Below are 12,436 nucleotides of genomic sequence, written 5' to 3'. Positions count from 1 at the left end.
ATGAGCAAAAGGTTTGCTCCCTAAAATCCCAGTTTCTTATTAATCTGCACTACTCTCCTCTACTTACACACACACACACACACACACACACACACACACACACTCACTCTCACTCACACTCACACCCACCCAGCACCCAGAGTTCAGGTCACAGGAATAGCTTTAAGACAGCAAACAACAAATTCAGAAAAGGGAGGCGTTTTTGCACTGTCCTTCTTCCTTCACTGTGGGCTCCCTAAACCCACCTCTGTCTTTGGCTCTCACACTTGGGAGAAAAGATTTGGTGTGGAAGGCAGTGAGGGAATGCCCCAGGGATGGCATGTCCTGAGGGAAGGGGTGTGGGGCTCAGGTGGGCTTGGCTGGGCAGGGAGCTGTAGGGGATCTCCGATGCTAGAGAAGTCAGTAGGGGCCACAGCGGAGAGGGCAAGGCCTGGATGACAGGCTGAAGAGCCAGGTGACCATTCTGGGGGCAGAAGGGAGCCATGAAAAGCCGGTGTGTAGGGAAGGAGGCAGGCAAACAGGTATGAGAACAAGAGAACAAGCGGCAGTCAAGAGCTTCCATCCACACATGATGTCGGTTTTGCTGTGCCACAGCCACATGGCCTCGCACAGCCACAGAGGGTCTGTTACCCTGTGTCACAGTCTCACACATGACCAGTCACAAATGCGCCCACTCAGTCACAGAGACACATGGTGTCATTTACATGGTTTCACACAACTGCAAGGCTACACAAATTCAAACATCCAATCACATGCCGTCACGCTCCTGAAAGCCTGGTCATACATAGTCATAAAGACCCACAGTCACAACCTCACATATTATTACACAGCCTTACAGTATCACGCACACTGGCAAACATGGTCATGTACAGTCACAAAGACATAGCCACACAAGGGCAAGCCTGCCATTTCACAAATAGCCTCACACAACAATCACTCAACCACTTATCATCATATACCCACTTATATACTCCTCAAATATGGTTCCACCGAGTCACAAAGTTATGCAGTGTCACTTATAATGTGTCTCACAATTGCAGGGTCACAGAATATCATACACACCAAAATATGGTGTTGCAGGTTCACAGTCACAAAGACGACAGCCACACAGGGTCATTATGTCAGACAACCTCACACAGTGGCAAAACAGCACAAAGTCATACACTACCATGTACCCAAGAGCACAGAGACACAATCACAGACACATGGCATAATCTGTTAGATCATACTCACGAAACAAGCACGTCCATGGTGTCCCTGGGTCTTGTGGGCTCAGGCATACACACGTGCTACACACACACACACACACACACACACACACACACACACCACTTGCCTCCTGGTCTAATCGGTCATGTGGCCTCTGTTACAAAAATAATACAGCTAAACACACAGAGAGACACCCTACAGGGTCACATAGGCAAAAAAGACTCACAGGGAATTTTTGGTCTCCTAGTCCTGGAGGGAAGGAGTAACCCAACCCCCAGGGTTCCAGCAGCTTCCCTGGGTCCCTGACTCCACCCTGTCCATGGTCCAGCCAGGTAGGCCCCAGGGGACTCAGGTCATGGTCCCTTCCCAGCCCTGAGGGAACCCGGTGCCCCAGCCCAAGACTGAGACCCCCCTCCCCTACCCTGTACCTTGCTTTGGGTGCCATTTCCTCACTTCCTTTCCCACCTGAGCAGGAGGGCCCTGGCAGGGAGGGAGGAGGTGCTCCTCTCAGCTCAGCTGGCCTGCTCACCCTGCCAGGCTCAGCACATCCTGGCCTGGTCCTGCCCTGCCCTCCCCTTAGGCGTGGGGTTGAGGAGGATGAATCACCCGGAGGGTGGCACACGCACAGACATAGTTCGTGAGACACATGGTCAGACAAAGTGAGAGACACAGAGAGTAGCCGACAGGCCCAGAGATCCAAAGAGAAAGCCAGGCACTACACTGGGCAGAGACCCCTCCCAGAGACACACACAAAAGTGCAGGAGTCCCAGGTGCCCCTTGTCTGCTTCCTCGGGCCTGGAGAAGCCCACTTGGCCCGGTCTCCACATCTCAAAGCAGACAGGCCTCCCTGGGCAAGCCCTCCTCACCCAATCTGTGCAGGGCAGCAGGGCCCCTGGCTGGGGCTTCTCTCCCTCTGCTCCAAGGCTTGTCCTGGGGATAGGGTAACCATACCACCCTCTGCGGCCCTGCTCTGGCTCACCCTCTTCTCCCTCCTCACCCACCTCACCTGGGAGCCCATACATGGGCCTGCCTTTCCTTTCTCTCTGCCTCTGTGCAGGCAGCCCTTCAGAATGGGAGGCTGAATGAAATTAAAATATTCTGGGACACCCTGGATTCCCAGGTGAGAGGGACGGGGATTGTCGGCCCAGTTTCTAATGAGGAGATGAAGGCAAAGAGAGGGGCAGTGACTTGCCCGAGATCACACAGCCAGTCAATGGCAGACTTTCAGAGGTCTGCCAGTTCTGGATTGGACTCCTTTCTTAACCATGCTCTCCAAGGGGAAGCTGGAAAAGAGGGGAACCAGGAGGAGCAGGGGTGTACTCAATATTTCAGAAGTCGTGACCTGCAGTGTGCCTAGGGAGAGCAAAGACCCCAAGCCTGCCACAGGGAGATGAACAGCAGGGTTCCAGTTCAGGAGCCTGGCCTGGCCAAGAACCAGGCCAGGTTCCACTGACAGAAAGAAGGTTCAAGACCCCTCCCTCTCCTATTCAGTGCTGCCCTTCCCTGTCCTTCTGCCTATATTCCTGTCTCCTGTTTTTCCTCAGTGGGCCCCTTAGCCCCAGGTCTTGCTCCCTCCAGGTGGCTGCATGAACCTTCAGCTCAGGTAAGGCCACTTACTTGCACAAGAACCTTCTGTAACTCCCATGGGGAAAATAGGAACTTCTCAGCTAGGCCTCTGTGGCACCTCATGACCTGCTGGACTTTCTGGCTTCCCTCGGCTTCATTGAATCCCTCAAGTATTTCGGAGCCCTGCTCTGAGCCTGGTCACTGTGCTGGGGGATGTGAAAATCCCATCCCTGCTCTAGGGAAGCTCAAGGGGAGGCTTCCCCCTTCCTAGATAGCACAGCCCTTCCTATTGCCCGGTTCCCTCCCCAGCCAGCTAGGCCCTGCATTGCTTTTCTCCAGCCCATTTGTTGTGGTTGACAACCCACAACATTCTCTCTCTCATAAATGCACACACATCCACATCTATGCACCTGACAGGGTCCTCTACCACTAGGTTTACCAGTCCCCAGCGCCCACTGGAGCAGAAGCAACAAAGGGCCCTCCCCCCACACAAAGTCACACCACCAAACCTCATACCACTTTGTGAAAGGGTACCCAGCCCCACACTAACTATGCACAGCGTGAGAATCTGAGAATCGCAGAGCTGTGCCCCCTGGCAAGCTCTCAGCAGGCTGGAAGACAATCTTGATCCTGACCCTCAGGGAGCTCCCAATCCACAAAGAGGAGAGACTTGCATTCGGGAGAAGATAAGAGCAGCTCAGGAAGTACAAGGGGGTCAGCCTGTAGGGACTGGGGAAGCTCAGGGGAGGAAGAGGCCAGCCACAGGGTGGCCAGATAAAATACAGGCTGCCCAGTTCAATTTGAATTTCAGATAAACAATGAATAATTTCTTAGTATAAGCATGTCTCATGCATACTTATACTAAAAACTTAATATGCCATACTAAAAATTATTTGTTGTATATCTGAAATTCAAATCTAACGGAACTTTTTTGGGTGAATTCTAGCAACCCTAGTCAAGCAGGGATTTGAGCAAATGAGGCAGAGCCAGGACTCCGAGGTGGCACCTGGGAACCAGGGCCCCCTGGACTCTTGTTCACTTAAGCCTCAGGCAAGATGCGAACTCTACCCAATTTCCCTGCAGTAGGCTCTTAAGTGCTCTTGACAGTGACATTATTTCAGGGATAAACTTGAAACTGGTCTTATTTATTAAAACACAAAGTCAATACTTAAAACACCAATGGTACTTGGCTATTCCAAAGAAGGGTGACATAATCACACTCGCTGACTGGACTGCATGAGTTAAGGTGTTGTGGCACTTTCATTAGAAACAGCTGGTTCACACCGATGAAGGTTAACTCCCAACACCCCCGTTTACTAGCTGTGTGACCCTGGGCAAGCCTCTCCAGCTATCTGAGTCTCAGTTTCCTTGTCTGGAAAATAGGATGATAATCACAGCTCCTTGGTTTTGGGAGTCCATGAGACAATGGAGGGAAAGGGCATAGTGCCCCCCATCCACAAAGCAACGTGGGTTAAACTTGAAAGCCCACAGAACCGCACATGCAAAGACTAGACCCTCCTCACACAGATACACTCACACCGATAACATAAACCCTCAGGCTCCAGGCTGCAACCCAACACAAAGCTATCGACACACTGAGAAACAAGAGCAAACCAGCCAGAGACAGACACAAAATCCAGCTCTCTCTAGGACAATTCCACCTCTGGTCAGGGTGGGGATTCCTGCTAGAGGCAGGTGGCAGTGAAAAGTCCACAGTGCCTCACCTTCCCCATTCAAATTTAATTCAAGTGATAAGCCATATAAAAATGCAAAGTAAATGTTAAAAATACCGTAGTTTTGAATTTTCCCACCTTATTGTTATCGGAACAGCAAAATCTTTCCAAAAGTTGTTTCTGGTTGCTGCATGCTCCTGATTGGTAGGTGCATTGAGCCCCTGCTTCTGGGCTTACTGGAAGAGCAGATCTGCCCTCTTGCTGAGTTTGAGGACAAGGACCACATATATCCAAGGAAACGAGCCCCTGATTCTCCCTTACCTCTTTCTGGGAATTTCAGCTCCCAACTTTCCCTCTCCCCGGCCAGCAGCACCCCTCTCCCTTCTCCCAGCTCTAGTTTTGGCTTAATTTCAAGTCAGCTAATAGGGCCTCAGACTGGACCTCGGCCAGGTCTTTAACTCCCTGGTGACCTGGGGCGTCACTTCCCAGCTCTAGACCCCAATTTCCCCATCTGCAAAATGGAGAGAATATGTGTGTGCTCCTCACTGTGAGGAAATGATGAGATGCTAGAGTGGGCCAAAGCCAGCCCCAGCACTCAGGCCTCCTGATCCCCAAAGCACTCCCAGATCTCTGCCTCTCCAGGCTGAGAGGTAGGCCCCAGGGACCACTGGAATTCCTGGGGGTGTGGTGGGGTAGGAGGCAGGGAAAGAGGGAGTGGAGAAGAATGAAAAACAACAAATAAGAATGTTAATTTTGGGAAGCCAGCTCCATGGAGGGAAGGGGTCCCTGGGCTTGAGAAAAAAGCTGGAATAAAGGCAGAACTCCCCCACCTTTTCCCACCTGCCCTTTGAACATGAGGTCCAGCCCAGCTGCCCCACTCCACCTTTGTGGCCAGACTGCACCCAGGCCTTGCTTGACCTGGCACATGTTCTCTCTGAAAGTTGAAACACAAAGCTCTGTCAAATGTGAGAAGTGAAGAGGAACCCTGTGGGTGGCTGGAAAGTTCCTTCCCTGAACCAGACTGGTCTTCTGAGCATAAGGACTCTGCAGAAAAACGGAGGCACCCTCTACAGAGTGAAGGCACTTTTTTGGGAAAAGCTCCAGCAAGTAAGGAGCTTCCCAGAGTGTTCCCTCCTGCAAAATGGATCAATTCTCTTTAAAATGGAGAAATTTCTACAAAATGGAGAATGCTTCTTCAAAGTGGAGGGACATTCTGTAAAGTGAGGAAGAGTTCTATAAAGTAAAGACCCTTTTGTAAAATGGATGACCTGTCTGTAAATGAAAGACTCTTTGACAAAATAGAAAACTCTTCAGAAAAACAGAGGAACTTTTTTGTAAAGTGAGGCCCCTTCTGTCAAGTGAAGGATGTTTTTGTAAAGTGTGGACCTTTCGGTCAAATGGGACAGTCTAAGGCAATAGGGAATGGTGAGGACTGGGGTAAACCTCACCCAAAATAGAGACAGCAGCTCTTCCCATCCATCTAATTGTCACCTTGCAGTAACGAGGCCCTGTATTTATTTTTAGATTTTCCAATATTTCGAGAAAACCAGAAATCCAGAGTTTTATGTGAAATCTCCTAATTTTAAAAACAATGAGTAGGCCAAATGAAATTTGTGAATCAAATTCCACTTGTGGGCCACCACTTTGCAATATCCCAGTTACATGGTCCTTAAAGCCCCATCCACTTCTGCTGTTTACCTCCTGCCCTATCTTATGTGTTCTGGCTCTTGGGGGGCAGCCTTGATGGTGTCGTTCCCCCCCCCCACCCCCCACCCCGCCAAGGGCCCAGTCTCCTCTGGACCTGAGCAAGCTCAGTGAGCTGGCTCATGCAACACTTGTCAGCAGTTCCCTTAATTGGAATCTGCCTTTTGTTCTGTCTGGTCCAGTTCACATTCTGCCCTGGGAAGGACTCCTGGAGAAGAGAGCAGGGAATTACAAGAACTTTCAGAACTCTCTGGAACTCAAGGTGTTCACTTTTTAGTGGAGGACATATGGTATGGTGATTCAACTGTTTGTTGAGCACCTACTCTGAGCCAGGCATTGTGTTGACACTTTCGTGTATTGCACTTTCCTAACAACCCTGTGTGCTATTAGCTCTGTTTTATAGATGAGGAAACTAAGGCACAGAGAAGCAAAATAACTTGCCTGAGGGTACACAGCCAGAAGTGGTTGACCTGGGACTGGAGCTCAAGTGTGCCTGTGTCTAGAGTCACAGAGCACATCCTCAGTCAATGTTTGCTGAGTTGGGAAATAAATCACATTTGGATGGGGGGAGGTGAGGTGACTTTGTAAAGGAGGTGGTTTTTGAATTCAGCCATCCAGGATGGGGTGTGTTTTTATAGGTATAGACTGACTGGGCATGGTCCTGCAGGCAAGGGAAGAAAGTGAGCAAAGGTGTGGATATTAGGGGTAGGGAAATAAAGAGTGAACTGAGAGCATGGGTTTGCAAGAAGGTTCCAGAAGAGAAGGAAGGGGCAGGAAAAGGCAAAAGACAGGCAGGCACCCCCCCACACACACACACATACAAACCACCACCACTAAGATACTAGGGGGCATACTGAGATGGACACTATCACAGAAACACACACACACACACATGCACGCACGCACGCACTCACACACACGATCTATATACAGATACCCATATATAGAAACATCTAGAAACTCCCAGGGGTTTAGACAGAGTCAAGGTGACACACACCCATGTATACAGGAACATACAACAACACATACAAACCCAAAGACACGTGTAGACATATACGCCTATACAGACACACAATCAAACACACACAAAGTCAAACAGAAATAAGAACATTAAGATATACACAAAACAGACCCACAGGGACAAAGACAGCCAGGCAGCCAGGCACATGCATGCACGCGCGCGCGAACACACACACATACACACACACCACAGCCACATGGGAGCACAGGCAGCCCTTCCCTCTTCTGGTTGCTAGATTGCTTGTGAGGGCCTGGCTACCTCCTCCCAGTGTCTCTAGACCTAAGGGCAGAGAAGGATGGGGGTGGTAGCTCCACCCCCCGGGAGGGGCTGGGGACTTGAGAGGACAGGAAGGGAAGGGAGTGGAGTGGAGCTGCAGCTGGGAGCGCTGGGGGCAGTAATTAGCGGGTGCTGGGGCTGCCACGCTGGCTGGGGTTTCCCTCCCAGTGAGGACAAAGCCACTAGGGATGGCTCCCCTGACCCCTGCTGTGTGTGACCCCAGGGACCCCAACACCCACCCATCTTCCCTCCCCCCTCACCAGAGGCCTGGTCAAAATTGAGAGTTGGCCACATTGAGAGATTATGAAGGAAAAAGACAGACTGGGACAAAGACAAGGGAGAGAGAAAACAAGAAAACTACAGAGACCCAGAGAACCGGACAGCTACAGAGGGAGACAGAAAAATCAGGGGTAAATCAGGAAGGAGACAGAGACAGTGAGGGATGCAGGCCCAAGAGAGGCAAAGGGGCAGAGACAGAAAGGGCAGGCCAGGCCCATTTGTTGAGCATGGTTACAATGTGCCGTCATGAGTGCTGCAGGCTTTACCTGTGGCATTTAATCCGTACAATAGCCCTAGGTGGTGGGGATGATAACCCCATGTTCTAGGTGAGAAAACCAAGGCTCAGAGACAGGAGGTGACTGACCCAAGGTCACATGAAGCTAGAAAGTAGCAGGGCTGGATCTGGGGGACTCTCACCACTGCCTTATCCTGCCAGAGTCACAGGGAGCAGAGATTCCTGAAGGAATTATCCAGGCAGAGCAGTTGGGGGGATCTGGAGGCTGGAGGCCCAAAGAGATGCAGTGGGAGACCCACACCTTCCCGGCCCCCTCCCAGCCCCCTTCCCAGCCGCCACGGGGTGGGGGAGGGGCTGTGTCCACACCTGGAAAGTATTAGGCTGGGAGGCCCAGCCTAGGGGAGCTGGGCAGAAGCTGGAGGGGGAGCAGGGGAGGTGAAGGTAAAGGCGAAGGTGGTGGTGCGGGCTTAGCGCGCCCAGGTGGAAGGGCTTCTATGCCAGCTGCAGCTCCTTGGGGCCAGCCCTGCCAGCCTCTCTTTTCCCGCTTTCCCCAGGAGCCATCCCGCAGTGACTTAACCCCTTCCCTGCACTGGGAAGCGCCCTGAAGGGTTAGAAGCTGCCAGCACCCGGCAGAACCTGCCACTCCCTCCCTGGGCCTCACCCACACACCTGTGCCCCAAACCCCCATGTCTGACTCTGAAGCAGGATGCGCACAGCCGATATCCACTGGGCACCACCACCTAGGTGTCGCGTCCTCAGGCTCCCGAGACTCAGTGCACCCTAAACCATGCCGCTACCCCAGCCCCTCAATGGCCCCTCCTCCTGCCTTCCCCATCCCAGGAATGGCACCTCTAGTCACCCAGCTCCCCTAGCCAGAGGCAATGCTTTTCCCGTGACTCCTCCCTCTCCCTCAACTCACATCCAACCAGACCCCAATCTTGCAGACTCGACTTCTTAGCAGCTCTTGAATCTATACATACATTTTCCCACCCCTGCCTACCTGGTTTCCCTCTCATGCTTCAGGGCCCTCCACTAGGCACTCTCCACACCACAACCAGCTTGTGAAAACAGTCCCCCTTCAATTCTTGCAGCCCAGTGAAGGGCTCCCTTTGCTTTGCCTCGGGGTGAACTCCAAACTCCTGAGCATGGGGACATTGAAGGCCCAGCTCAGGAACACTTCCCTGCCCCCATCCGGCAGCCACAATGGCCTCTTGTCTGTTCCTCGAAAGTGCTCTCTTCCGCCTCAGGCTTTGGCACATGTCAGTCCCTTGGCCTGAACAGCTTTTCCGCTTCTCCTTACCTCTGGACTATTTTTCCTTCAGGTCTCAACTCAAGTGTCCTCTTTTCCTTACCTACCCCCTCCTCATATGTTCCTGCAACATCTATGCTTGGAATTAGTTGTCTATTTGTCTTCCCTGCTAGAAAGGAGCTCCATGAAGACAGGGGTTGTGCCTGCTTTCTTGCCCACCCAGCACCTCGCACAAGGCCAAGCACATAGTAAGTACTCAATAAATATTTGTTAAATGAAGAAATGCCCTCCTTTCTCCCCTATCACCCCCTTAACTGCTCACCAAGTATTTACTGACACCCTATTATATGCCAGACAAATGCAATGATCAGATCCACAACTTACAACTGGGGAAACTAAGGCCCAAAGGGTGGAAGGGAGGCCCGAGGGCTTGGTGAACCAATGGCAGAGCCAAGAATGCTGAGGCTCCTTCATGGCTGGCCAACAGCCTTGTTTCCAGCCCTGTGTGTGTTCTGAGGTACCTTTCGGAGGTGTGATACCTTCTAGGTCCAAGGAACTGGGTATTGGGAGCCTAGACAGGCTGGACTCATTGCTACCAGGATATCTCCTCTCCAGATGAGGGAACTTAACTCTGCAGGGCTGGCCAGTGGCAGACTGTGCTTCCAGCCCTTGTTCCAGACAGGTCTTAGCCCCACCCAGCCAGCGTCTGGCCAGCTCCACATCTGCCTAAGGCATTTAGCTAACTGGCCCCCCAAAAGCCATAGCTTGATTCTGTCTGGGGTACTGTTAGCTGCCACTCCCCTTTGAGGGAGCAGATAGCCCCAGCTGGGCCTTGCCCCAGGGACAGAGGCACCTGAAAGGACCAAGGAATGGGGATGCCAACCATCTGCAACTTGGAAACTTCAATTCTTTTACTCCTGTTTGGGGAAGTCCCTTTCCCAGCTACCCAAGTCTTTACATTTCGTTGTTTGTTTGGAAGGCCCCAGCTGACTAGGAACCAAATCAAGGTCTTTTCTCAGACACTCCCTTGAAATCTCAAACTGCTGCTCTCCAAAAATCCCCAGCAGAGCCCACCACCCCCTCCCATTGTGAGCCACCTCTTCTCTTTACCTTACCTCCTTACCTTACCCTGAGCTTCCCTCTATGGCCACTCAGGATGCTCTCAATAGGGTGAACATTGAGGGAGCTACAGGAATTTACTTTACCAACATATGACTTGGTTTTCAGGAGTGCGGCTTCAGGTCTTTGCAACAGCCATTGCCCTGAGTGTATGGGAACTGGGTTTCCACTTTATGCACATATGCTTTCAAAAGTGCCCCCCAAGACATCTATCTGTAAGGCAAAGTTTGGGCAGGTATTGAATGTTCCATCAGAGCAAGTGTGACTGCTGACCTCACTATCTTTCTCTTCAAAGATGCGACTGGCCCGTAGAACTATGCACACTTTCCCCATGAGCTGCTGTGTGGTCCGTGGTACACGCTGGCGGTGAGAACTCCCAAACATCTCCGGCCAAGACTTCTCTTCTGAGCTTTCCAACCCTATATCCTAATGCCTGCTGGCCACGTCCACCTGGATGTCCCCCCAGGCCTGTCAAACTCAATATGTCTCAAACACAACTAGTATCATCCCCCAAACCTGCTTCTTCTTTTACATGTCGAAGACCCCACCACCATCCACCAGGTCACTACAGTTGGTTTCAGAAAACAAGCCAGACTCATCCTGGACTTTTCCCTCTTCCTTTGCCTCTATATACAAGCCACCACCAAGGCCTGCCAGAGCTAGCACCTAAACATCTCTCTCTTAGGTCTTACCCTGCCACAGCTCAAACAAGGCTACCATCACCTCTTGCTGTGCTGACTGCAACCTCTGCTTGCCTGTCTCCCTGCTCCCACTCTTACGCCCTTCTTATCTACTCTCCACATGTAGCTATGGGGGTCTCTCACACACTCAAACATCTGAGCACATCATTCCCCTATTTAATAAACCCTGCATTGGTTGCCCTTTGCCCTCAGCATCAAGTCCCTTTGCCAGCCTTCACCCTCCATTCCTCCCAATACCAGCCCCAGGCCCCTGGATGCCCCATGTCTCAGTGCCTTTGCTCCTACCAAACTTCCTGCATGAACTGCTCCCCATGTTCCTCCTAGCTCTACAAATCATGCTGACACCACTTCTAGAGCCCTTTCTTAGGGCTGGGCCCTGGCCTGGGCACTGTTGATGCCAGGATCTCCTCTTCCTCAAGTCCCAGAACTGCAGCTGCCTTCCAGCTTCTATTGCCAAATAGCAGCCACTCAAGAGAGCTGGGCATAGAGAGTAAACTGAGGCAGCCAGTGTTCGTGTTACGGGAGGGAGAGCTTGGCTCGTTTTCTGTAGCTTAGATCGCATGCTACCTTTGGGGTTGGGAATGCCTGAGGCCCACAGAGGGCGTCGGGGGCAGGGTTTCAGAGGGGCGGCTGATGCATTCCCTTGGATCTAATGGTGCTGAGTCACTGTTGAACCATGGCTAAATTGCCTCTGAGCCTCCGCTGCTCCAACTGGGAAATGGGCTTGACCAGCGGTTCCCACTGTAGGCGGTGCAGCAGAATCACCTGGGGAGCGTTGCAACTCCAAGATCCTGGAGCTCTGGGGTAGAGTCCAGGAATCACATTTATTTTTTCAAAGTCAACAAGGGATTCTGATGCACACCTAGTTTGGGAAACCCAGAACAAGATGGTGTCTAGGGGCCTTCCCAGCTCCAATTGTAACTCCTGGAGTCTCTGAGGATGCCCCAGGCCCCAAACTACCCCCCGACTCAGCATCTGGAAGGATATTCTAGTCCTCAACCCTGAGGAATAGGGTAGGGTTCCCCCCAAATCTCTATGAGCAAACCTACACCTGGGAACTCCTTTCTGACTCTCAAAGCCCTCTCTGGCATCTCACTGGGTTATCTCAGTAACCCAAAGAGGCCATAGGTTGTATCAATCTGGGAAATGAGCATAACAACAATCTCATCCCCCCCCAACAAGAATCAGGGTAACTAAAAGAGAAAGCACTCTGAAACAATTCAAGGCTCTTCACATGGATAAGATATAAATATTAGTTTAAAAAGTACCCCTCCCTGACCCAGGATGGGCCACTGGGCCCTAAGGATGGTGATTCAATAAAGGCCCCAGCTGTCTGAAGGAGGAAGTCAGCAGGCACACAGAAATCTTAACACGTGTACTAAAATGTTTCAACCCTTCAATTGA

General features: G+C 51.6%; 1 protein-coding gene across 3 annotated transcripts in view; it reads right to left on the bottom strand.

Annotated features, from left to right (window-relative positions):
• The window catches only part of FGD1 (FYVE, RhoGEF and PH domain containing 1), a 32,962-nt gene that overhangs the window by 17,187 nt on the left and 3,339 nt on the right, over positions 1-12,436 (bottom strand). Inside the window, exon 1 of one of the 3 annotated variants that reach the window (XM_019669277.1) lies at positions 1,638-1,698. The exons of the other annotated variants lie outside the window; for them this stretch is intronic. The gene's annotated coding sequence lies outside the window, so the exon portion shown is untranslated. Of the gene's footprint in view, positions 1-1,637; positions 1,699-12,436 lie in introns of those variants that run through there. 3 annotated transcript variants of the gene reach the window in all.

The sequence above is a fragment of the Hipposideros armiger genome, unplaced genomic scaffold (genome assembly GCF_001890085.2).
Source record: "Hipposideros armiger isolate ML-2016 unplaced genomic scaffold, ASM189008v1 scaffold_551, whole genome shotgun sequence".
Lineage (NCBI taxonomy): Eukaryota > Metazoa > Chordata > Mammalia > Chiroptera > Hipposideridae > Hipposideros > Hipposideros armiger.
The sequence above is the reverse complement of the archived record's forward strand: the minus strand, read 5'-3'. Positions and strand labels throughout refer to the sequence as shown.